The sequence below is a fragment of the Schistocerca cancellata genome, chromosome 4 (assembly GCF_023864275.1).
Source record: "Schistocerca cancellata isolate TAMUIC-IGC-003103 chromosome 4, iqSchCanc2.1, whole genome shotgun sequence".
NCBI lineage: Eukaryota > Metazoa > Arthropoda > Insecta > Orthoptera > Acrididae > Schistocerca > Schistocerca cancellata.
In genome coordinates, this window is record NC_064629.1 from 265,962,021 (window position 1) to 265,973,225 (window position 11,205).

The following is an 11,205-nucleotide window of genomic DNA, read 5'->3' on the forward strand; positions in this document are numbered from 1 at the left end:
TGGATCTTATGGATATGAAACAACTTATGTTCGCAAATATTATAACTTCAAAGGCACCTCATTCTCTATCACAAATCCAGACCTACGAAAATTCTAAATGCAGAAACCAGATCATGGTATTCATGTCTAAGACTTGGTTGCAGGTGTGAAAAAAGCGAGCGAGGAGATGTAAAACATAATGTGGTTGGGACACTCTACCTTTCCAAAGTAGCCAGTCCGCTACCAAGATATGTAGCGTTACTGTTATTTTCCAAAGGTGAGAAGCACCACTATATCGGGATCAAAAACATGTTCTGCCAAGTTTCCCCCCAACTGTCGAAATATAATGGGGCAAGGCATAGAAGCATAGAAGCCTCAGCTCTTTCACTGAGTGTGAGTATTTACATAGATACCTTATTTACTGCTCAAACCAGGAGCTGGTACATGTGAAAACGTGCTTTGTGGATAAAAGTTCTTGAAGTTTAAGAATGCTCACCACTAGGAATGCTGACCCTTCGTTGTATACAATGACTCTGAGTGCTTACTAGTTCCTGTGGCACTATGTGAAAGTCATCCCGATGACTCTGACACCACATTCACAGAATGCATGTTCCTTATGTGGCAGCATACTTAGTCGTATGCTCATATGACTCCAATCTCAGGAAATTTGAATTATACATAATTGATAATCCTGTGAATTTGTTGCTCCCTTAGCCTAAAAACCTTGCATTGAGTGATGATGTTGCTTATAACAACAGAATTTCAATGACCTAGTCACAGGAGAATGATATCTTCTATGAACAGGCAGCTGAACGTCGTATTCGTGTTTTTCCATTGGGTATAAAAGTTCATCTAATGAGTAAGTTCCATTTTGCAGCTCACAATGCATGAAACTTTAAATATAATCTACCATGAAACATATTCATCTTTTTCCTTAATTTGAGTGGGTATGATGCATACCTTCTTGTTCAGCATTTGGGTGATTTTGGATTGAAGGGTGCTAAGGTTAATGTCATACCAGAGAATGTAGGAAACTACATTTCATTATCCAAGTGAATTACACTGTGTATAATGCTCCACTTCCTGAATTCATTAAGATTCATGCACACGCTTCTTCTGAAACTTGCCAAAGAAATGCATCAGGATGATATGCATATCATGAGAGCCACATAGCCTGATGATGTGAAGTTTCAGCTTGTGATAAAGAAAGGGATCTATCCTTACAAATATTCAGTGTGAAGACTCCACACAAACTACATAGATTGATATAACTCCATTCACCAGCAAACTTGAAAGTACTGCTATAACTGATGCAGAGTACACACAGGAAGTGAACGTTTGGCCATAGTTCTACACCTTTCATTTAGAGGGATATGGTAAATTGTACAGATGTGCACTTGGTTGCAGACACTTCTGAGAAATTCTGGAATGTACAGATGAGAACATACTTTCTGGAGCCTGCATTCTGTTATATTTCACCAGGGCTATTATGTGACACAATGTGAGAAAATGCATGTAACATCGAATTGTTAACTGACCCTGGTATGTTGCTTTTTATCAACATGGGATTGCGAGGCCTGCCAGTGTGTGCACAGGTATCAAAAGGCAAACGATCTGCGAGTGAGTGAGGAGAGCTACAGGCCATGTGATGATTCAAGTTAAGTCCTTTACTTGGATGTTTAACAATGTCTACAGGTACGCCATAGAACTAACTCTGCTGCTGTGTGGTTCTGATGGCTGTTGAAAGAGAAAATCGGCAGGCTGGAAAGAAGCACACATCAAATTCAGTTATTCACATACATACGCAGATAAACAGAAATATGTCAAAAGTTTCATTCAACACACACACACACACACACACACACACAGGCATATATGTACAAACAGTGTGCGGTGTCAATCATATTTGAGCAAATAGTGTGAGAAAGGAAGGATTCCCATCCCATCCACATATACAACATGGTGTGACAGCTACACTCAAGTATGTACCTCATGATGCTGCAATCGAAAGACTACTTGGCACACCGTATGCTGAAATGCACCACCACTGTGCAGGCACTCCTTGTAATCCTCAATAGTGAGAGCCTGTGAGGCTAAACATTGCACATCCCTAGGCCGCAATTGGATGGCGCCTGCATCTATATAGGATACATACGGTTTTGATCAGAGCTCCATAAATATATGTGATATATCCCGTGACATGCAGAGCGACTCCCTGCTGCGTCCAGAGCACCTAGTTCTGCGAAATGGTTTCAACCCAATCTGAAGACAATCCTGGCAAATTAGCAGAGATTCAGAAACCCCAAGCAATGTCTCAGTTTCTGGATGAGACTTATTACAACCATCCATGGCATGTCCTTCAACCAGCATCCTTGGTTGAAGGAGTATGTTGATGTTAATAATAGAAAGAGGGCTACCGCAATGTGTGATTTTGGAAAGGATTTTTATAAATTAATGAAGTTAATTTAGTTTACCATTGGGATGCCCATTGTAGTGTATCATCAGGCCAAATTCTAAGTGGGCCACTATCTCCAATGAAACACAAGTCATTATGGAGATGGCTAAGGTTTCAATGGATTTACAATGCCTGTCTGCATCACTATATGTACACTGGGCCTCTCCAAACTCCACATCTACCGCTCCACTATGAGTTCGCAAAATCCAAATTCGTTTATGTCAAGTTACTTTGTATGTGTACATACAGCTTCATCTACTGGGCGAAAGGCTACAATGCACAAGAAGTAGTTAGCTACAATCTCGAGGAATTCGATACGTCTGGATAGATGGCTAATAAGACTTATGGCTTAACATCTCAGAAGAAGAAGTGTATTGGCCTGATGAAAGAAGAGGTGAATTTCTGGCAGACTGTGCAGTTTGTGTGACTCAGACCCACAATGCATGCATCCCATATATATGCACGTGACACCCAAAGGTGGGCTAGGGATGTGCATCGTGTGGCCTCACAGTCTCTATGATTGAGGATTTCAAGGAGTGCCTGCATGGTGGTAGTGCACCTCCGCATATGGTGCGCCAAGTAGTCTTTGACACTATACTCTCTTCAAAAGTGGTTATTGGACACATAACTTATATATTTCTGTATATCAAATATACAGACTGCAATTTCTTTTACTCAAGCACATGTGTGCACATTAAAAGTTAAACCTACTCGGAGATGGGCTCGATCCTGGGACACGATTTTAAGAATCATTGTGTGTGGGCCTGCGCCACGAATCCTCAAATATAATCGGAAGGTATTATGTATTACAAACAGCATCCATGATTATTGAATACCATCTGCGTCAGATTGGCCCAAAATGGTATTTTATGTTCGACCAATTTAAGTGTGCATCATGATGGATCAAACGGGTGAGAGCACTTCCACCCTCCTTCAAATGAGAAGAAAGTCATTACCGATTTTCGAACTTCTGTAAGAACATAGCATCCTTTGATCGCTGACAAGAAACCATCGTTTGATTTCTGCATACTAACTGAGACCCACCTCAGTACAATGCTGTCCTTCCACATCACCGTTCGTCCCAGAATAAGTGTCGGCTTCTAAATTGAAGAGATCGGTGAACGAAGCATTTAATCCTAATTTTTTTTCGATTTCTCCTAATTTTCACACAGTACGAGTGCCACTGAGAAGAAGACAAACGAAAATTTGAATCTTAGGCATGGTATTTTACATTTCACAAGTTATTCAAGTTCTTTGGATCACTGTTCACAAGTTAATGCCTGCTTCTTAGAAAAGGTGTCAGAATTCAATATAAGGTAATACTCGAGAAGTCGGCTCTCTGCCCAATGGCATGGCGAGTACGGGTGGTCTGCTGGCTTGGCTTTTGCTTAGGAAGTGAGAAGTCTTGAAATCGATGCACACCAGCGACAAAAATTTTCAGTCACACCAAAAGGCATCATTCACCTCTGGCAATACCAACTGAAGAAAGACGAGCCCGGACATATTCAGAAGTCTCGTCAAACATGATGTACTCCCACTACTGACTAGCGTGAAAATGGATTAGATTAGACCGTCGCACAGGCAGATGTCATGGCAGTTTAAAATTCCTTAAATTATTTACTCACAAAATGTAACTTTGTGCGATTACTGAAAAATAAGGAATTGAATCATCATTATACGATCGCATACGATGGCTTCAAGAAACTCAACTACTGCAACACTGTCCTCTGTTGCACATATTTCTTTTCTTAATAGTCAGATTGTTTCATAGTTGTGAAACAAGACTATGAATCACAAGAATAATTTCATCGTATTGTTTGTGGTAGTCATTCTCGTTAAAATTTTATATACGTTTGTTTTTGCGAGAGGAATATACATAATGAAATTAGAGAACAATGTGAAAAAAACAGAACTCGAGACGTCTTTTTGCTGACCAGGGGTATGTCAACTGCTGAGTATTGATAGAGAAGCTTATGTTTTGGCACTGCTCTTTTCTGTGATTTTTCGTTTCAAATAATCGTATATACTAACATTAGGCCCCAATAAGTTATCGTACGCTGATCATTAATTATTTTAGGAAGATAGCGACTTTTGATTATTAAGCTGCAGCTGCGACGGGTCACAGTCGATCGTCGAAATTCTTAGCTTTGGGTACTAAACAAGAAATGGACTTGAGTTAGCCACTCTTATTCGAGTAACTACAAAATTCGTTTCTCTATTACGTATTCACTTAAGATATGCTGTTAATCAAATTAAAAGCCACTGCATTCTGCAACTCAGTGGTTTATTTTTCTTTGAGTACTGTTAGAATTCTTTTCGAGATCGATCCACGACGCCCGGTAACATTTTACATCAACAACGCACGTATTGAGGGAAATGTCGTTTGTGGTAACACAGCCATTTTATATTTGTTCAATTTATATTAGTATTTTACTTGCAGTCTCAACCGAAAATGTTAAAACCAGTGGAGACGACAACTGCAATGAAATTTTCACTTTCGGGAACATCACCAGCGATCCGCCATGCCATACAGTTTTCAGAGTTCTAGCGCCCGACAGATCTGGTGGGCGGAAATCGTCACACGGCCGGTCCGAACATGGGGTACACTATGGTTCCTAGAGATTCGTAACGGAAGTTGTATAGTAGGACCCCTTTTATTCGTCCTGTCACGAATAAATGTTGTTGCATGAGGCCAGCAAGTGTGCCGGTGTAACACTCACAAAACGTCTGTCTACTCGATCTGGTATGATCAAGGTTACTTTAAATACTACATACTGTCGACAATTTGTTACCAATCATCCAGTTCACTGAATTTCATGTTACGTAAGCAGCTTTTTTATTCTAATGTGTCACAAAAGTCTCAATAATGTTCCTGAACTGCAATTTCAATTTCTATTGTCGTCTTCGTTCACTGAAACTATGATAAAAGGTATGGAGAAAATAATGTGCATTGTGAATAGCTGAAAACATTGTGGGAAAAAATCAAAGTAGTCTGAAAATGCATTTGCGACGTCCACTTTATGTCGCAAAGCGAAGCGCGTAAGTTGTTACTATTGGCTGTTATGCTCGTAAAGAACTGTTTTCCTCTCAGCTTTCATTTCGCGTAACATATACAAGGTAGTCATGAGACTGACAGTATGTTGGTTGCATTGTGTCTCCTAGCTTGTTATGCTCCAAAGCAGACAGCTAAGCGTCGCAGTTGAGCCTAACAAACAGGCGAGGGCACGCTGGGCTCGTGGTTTCCATACTGGCAAAGGCTGAAACGTTTATCGATCGGAACTAACATATATCAGTTTGACCACATTCTAGCCAAACGTTTACATACTGTATCTACCTTCCCTTTCACAATCAACTACTGGGAAAAAAATTATATTTCGAAAACAACGACGGTTTAGACAATTGTGCAATTGACAAGTGATCATTAAAAAGTGAATCCATCGCAGATCTGAGTCATGATGCAGTTGCAGAAGTGTTGTGTACACACAATTCTTGATTCTTTGAAATGTCCCAGATTTGCAGGTAGTTCTGCCTCTCCCCAGTGATCGTCAGTGTCAAGTGAGGCCGCAACTTGCTGGACAGAAGTTGCAATGTGATACAAAAATTCAACATTTTCACTGCATCATCATCCGTAGTTGACTGAACAGAATGTCACAGTGAGGCATGACTTTATCAAAAGAAAAATATAACAAGAATAGGAAATCTTCGTCTTGCACGAAACCCTTCACTCCCATAGCCTTGTTTATTGTCCTATAATCATTAATATCATCAATAATTTTTCCCTCGCCCTCAACAACTTCATCCTGGTATTTAAATATAGTAGTTACACTCCGTGATTTGGAATTCCATCTCATGTACTGAGTATAGACACGAAAAAATTTCTTCAATATCTCGTCAAGGACGGCTGTGCTTTTAAGAGACTGGGAAAAAAGCTAGAAACTGCTTCAGAGTCTCTGAAGGATTTCCACGCTTGCTTATTGCCTGTCTCACACAACGTTCAACGAATAAATTTAACCAATGCGTATATCAGTGAATGAAGCGAGTATTCCCATACATCTCTTTAATTTTGATTTGAGCTCCACATTTGTGGCCTTGTGGCCACTCATAACAGGAGCATCGTCGTAACACTCAGCTATCAGTTTTTCAGGTGTTCCATTTTTTCCTCTAGTTCACTAAGAACAACTGCAGTTACATAACCTGCAGTGCAACTTTTTTGGTCGTACAAAGGAAATAAATCTTTCATATGTTTTCCCTAGTAACGCACATCGAATTGTTACTCCATCTCTAATGATCTCGATGTCCACTGGACGTTAAACCCAATCTTCCTTCCGAATTATTATGTACAATTTGACAAATTTGCACAGCCAGTGGTTTTGTCAACTTCAATTACGAGGAAATTTGTCTTCGGCTGTTCACTTCTGATGGGATTAAGGCATACCTCATACAATGATTCCAGTAATTCATTTTGATTTGTTTTGGACTGGCCAACGAGACCCAGGATTTATTATTATTCAATATGCTGCTTCAAAACGCCGTCCGGTTCTGAAATCAGATCAAGCAGACCTCGAAAAATTCCAGGATTCTTGGGGTTTTATGTTTCATCATGGCTCAAGCTCGAATTTGCAGCAAAATTTAATGCAGTCACCAGCTTACTCCATACTCCTCTCCCTAGCACTGAAAATACAATAAAAACAATTTCAATTTTATTCACTGGAATTGTGTTTTTTCACATTTGCATGAAGATTCTTTAAGTCTGTGGTCGCTATCACTATTGCTTATTACAAGACAGGTGAAACGAAAAAATACACTTTTCATGTCACAACCACACAACTAGTCGGCTGCATTGTACAATGTTCTGTTAAAATAGCGGGTATACTCTTGCCTGGATTAACACTGTTTTTGTCCCTGATTGGTGTTTAGATCGGGTCTTGATGCTCCAACTTCCTTCACTTTCATCTCAACCGTACGTTCCAAGATTTTATCTGATACATTGTAAACTGAATTCATATTGTGTTGTTTCCGAACTCAGGATACGCTGCAGTAATTCGCAAGAAAGTAAAACTCACTGAAATCATGAATAATACACTCATAACAAAAAGAAAATTGCTAACAGGATGAAACTTGCTAATAACGCACGTTACTCGCAAACGCAGATAGCAGGCAAAGAAACTAAAGTAGCGAAATATATTTCGCGCACAGGCCATATTTCGCACTATTTTTTCTCTTTTCATTCCTGAAACTCTCGCCAGGTTTAACACTTATGTCACTATACTCTCGTGCAGACTGGTGAGACATCTGTAAACATACTCCAACGGTGGACCGAATAGCCAATGTCAGACACAAAAAGGCTATCGAACACACTATCAAAATAATAATACTAAACGTCGATTAACGATGCGTCAAAGCAAAATAGAGATGTACATAGACAGAGAGTCGATAGAAAAGTTGCAGCAAATCTGTTAAGTCCCTTTTGACGTAAACAGTGGAACTTGAAAATTGTGTGCACGTTGGTGGAACACTCTTAGGCTGGAAGACCAGAGCCTTGGCAACGTCTCCGACTGTACAATTGTGACGATTAATTGAACTATATAACTGAAGGTGGTCTCATGACTCCAAACAACTTTGTATGGGATTTTTTTGTCCTGTGCTCTTCTTACTTGATACCATTCACAAAATTCAATTCTCCAGTTATGATCATCCTTATTCAAAGCGTGAGGTGATCTAGGAATAAATCTGTTTCATTAGACATGCTTCAAAATGCGATAGACCCTTGTTTTTGGAACTACTGTTCCACGAGGAGCCACTTACTGCACGGACGTTCTATGAGGTCGTTGAAACCTTTGTACAACTTTTATTTCTCTTGTTGGCCCGGTGGATGATTGTGGTCTTTCAGAATGGCCTTTTGTGTATTCTGGACAGCTCTTTCTCCCTTTAATGTATCTTGCAATAGAGTAATTGTGAGCCGCGTTGGTGGATTTTGTTGACATTTTATTCTGAACTGTCTTTGCAATTTACATACGTTTTCAGTATTCCAGTAGCATTTCAGAATGAACTTTCTTTTCTCAAGATTTCGCCTGCTTTTATCCATTTTTCAAGCTGTTACACTAGAAAAAGGGGAAAAGTGTGTTTATTAGCTGTAAAAGTGTGTGTACATTTTTTGAACACATTGTATATGTATTTATAGAATGGTACCTTCAACACATAATTAATCTGTACCTTCCCTCTTCTCCCCACCTGTAACAGCGTCTTGCACCAGTTGACAATCTCGACAAGAAATCAGTTGTGACTTTGACTGGACCATGTATATAAGTAGGTTCAAAACTATATTCCTGAAGCAGCAACATGCAAGGTGATCAAACGTCATCAATGTGGTCATTAAAATCTACAGTACTTTGTGCTCAGCATAGACTTTTGTATGATGCCGATACAAATAGTAATGAAATTCTGTAAAACCCCTAATGATGGTCAAGGCTTCTACTTGTAATACTGGATAGCTGTTTTCACATTTTCGCAAAATTAGTCGTTCAGTGCAGTAGTTTATCAATTGTTTCAGATTGTTGGGACAATTCCATGCTGATGCCAACTTGGAAACTGTTTGTTGTGATAAAAATTTTGTAACATACACCTCAATGAGCCAGTATAGGTCCTTTCAAAAGGAATTATTAGTTGCAAAGGAATTCTTATTCTGTTCAGTCATCCCCATTTCACTGGTTAGTGAACAAATACGTGGTGCTATCAATATGTTGTCAATAACAATATTCCCTACAAAAACTGGCCATTCATAGGAATGCTTGTGTCTCTTCCTCGTTTCATGAACATGGAAACTTTCAGACTGCATCTGGTTTGTACAGATCTGGTTCAATTATGTCTTCAGAGATAATGTGACCTAAAATTTCTATTGTTTTCTTGTCCAATTCTGACTTACATATATTGGCAGTTGTGCCCATCTTCTCAAATGCCTAAATTATCTCTTCAATCACCATATTATGTTCGTTTAAATTACATCCAGTGATGATTAAATCATTTATGTACAGAGTAAATCTGTTCTCGAGCTGTTCCTCTAATAATAAATCCGGGACATATATCAACGTCGGAGTGAATATACTGATTCCCAACAGTTCCCTGCCAAACTGGTAACGCCACCCAAAACAGCAAAAAGCTGTATAATTTCCAGAGCACTCAGATAATTCCACTTCATAGTATCGTGCAGTTAAATGCAAGCTCAGCATAGATTTATTCCAGAAAGTTAGTCTTTCATCTTTCTTGGATACTTTACTCTTGGTTCAGATTTTGATTCGATAACTCTGATATCAATTTCCAGCTCAATGGTGCCCTTACTGACATTGTTCAGTGATTCACATGCAAGTAATTCATTCGAATAGTCATATCTACATTTCAAGTTCCGTACTACTAAAAGACATAGTTTTGTAATGTGACCACAATAGTCTACCATTGCAAACGCTTGTTTCTTCAATCAATGCTTCTCTTCAAAATTACACTTTTTATCTTCATATTCCTGAGGGGATTTATTTGACAGGAACACTCCTCTACATATTTATAGAAAGCTTTTTCCGAAATGACATAAGCCATACTTGCTGTGTCCATTAGTTCTTCAGTGCAAATCTTATTCACATTCATGATTATAACTGGACAGAAAATTACCTTCCTTTCATGTTGATTTGATACTGAAATATTATCCCTTACCAAGTGTTCCTTATGAGCAGTAATACAAAAACCTTCTTGTTCTAGTTATAATTGCACTATTACTGACTGTCGATTCACACTTTCAGCACTATGCATAATATCATCTGAAATAGTGTTTCTGGTTTATTCTACTAGGTACTGTTCATGAAAATTTCTCTTCTCCACTCTTCTACCATCATCTTATTGTTTTGTAATTCCCTTTCTGTCTCAGGTCACCTGAATTTCAATCGTTTTCTTCACATAGCTGTTCTGCTTCGAGCCTCTCACTTCCACATTTGTTCACCATATATTGTAAATGACTTGTCAAAATATTAATCTCATCGTGCATTTTTCAGACATCTTCTGAATCACTGCAGGCACCTTGCTCTTTTTCCACATCCTCAGTTTCTTGTATGTTGATATCCTCTGACGTACACACAATTACCAATTCTTCTTCCATCCTCTGAGTGATGCCCAAGCTTGCTTCTCACCTTTTCAATGCTCCATCATGAACCAATACGCTGCCCATTTCTTCCAGTTGTAGCTTCATTGCCACAAGATGGGGCCTGGTGCCGAAATGTGAGTACTCCCCAGCAGCCACAAGCTCAGCACTTACCCCAAGCCAACAATTTCACGATCATGAGCTGGGCACTGGGGCAATAGCTGAAGTTTCTAGACATTCCGATGACACTTGGCAGGTAGTGTACATGACCTCATCCACACACAACAGGGGCTGACTTTTCTTGTATAAGAGCAGGCTGTCCAGACAGGCTGGGCATGTCGACTCAGGGAGAGCTCGAACTGGCATCTGCTGTGGTGGCTTCTGCCATGTGGTAGCAAACACCCTTCTTCCATCTGATGAGGACTTCCTGCTGGGTTTCAAATGCAGCCTGGATGTGCTAGGCGTCGACATAATGTCCTCTCAGCTACAATCACTGGCATCTGTCAGTGTCTGTCGCACACCTTTAAAAGTGATGTCAGAAGATTTTTTGGAGACTTGCAATAATGGCAATGACAGTGGCAGTACAGCAGTGGCTTTCTACGGCACTGCGTAAGTATGTACTGATTTTCCGTTTTTTCTGTTTAAATAT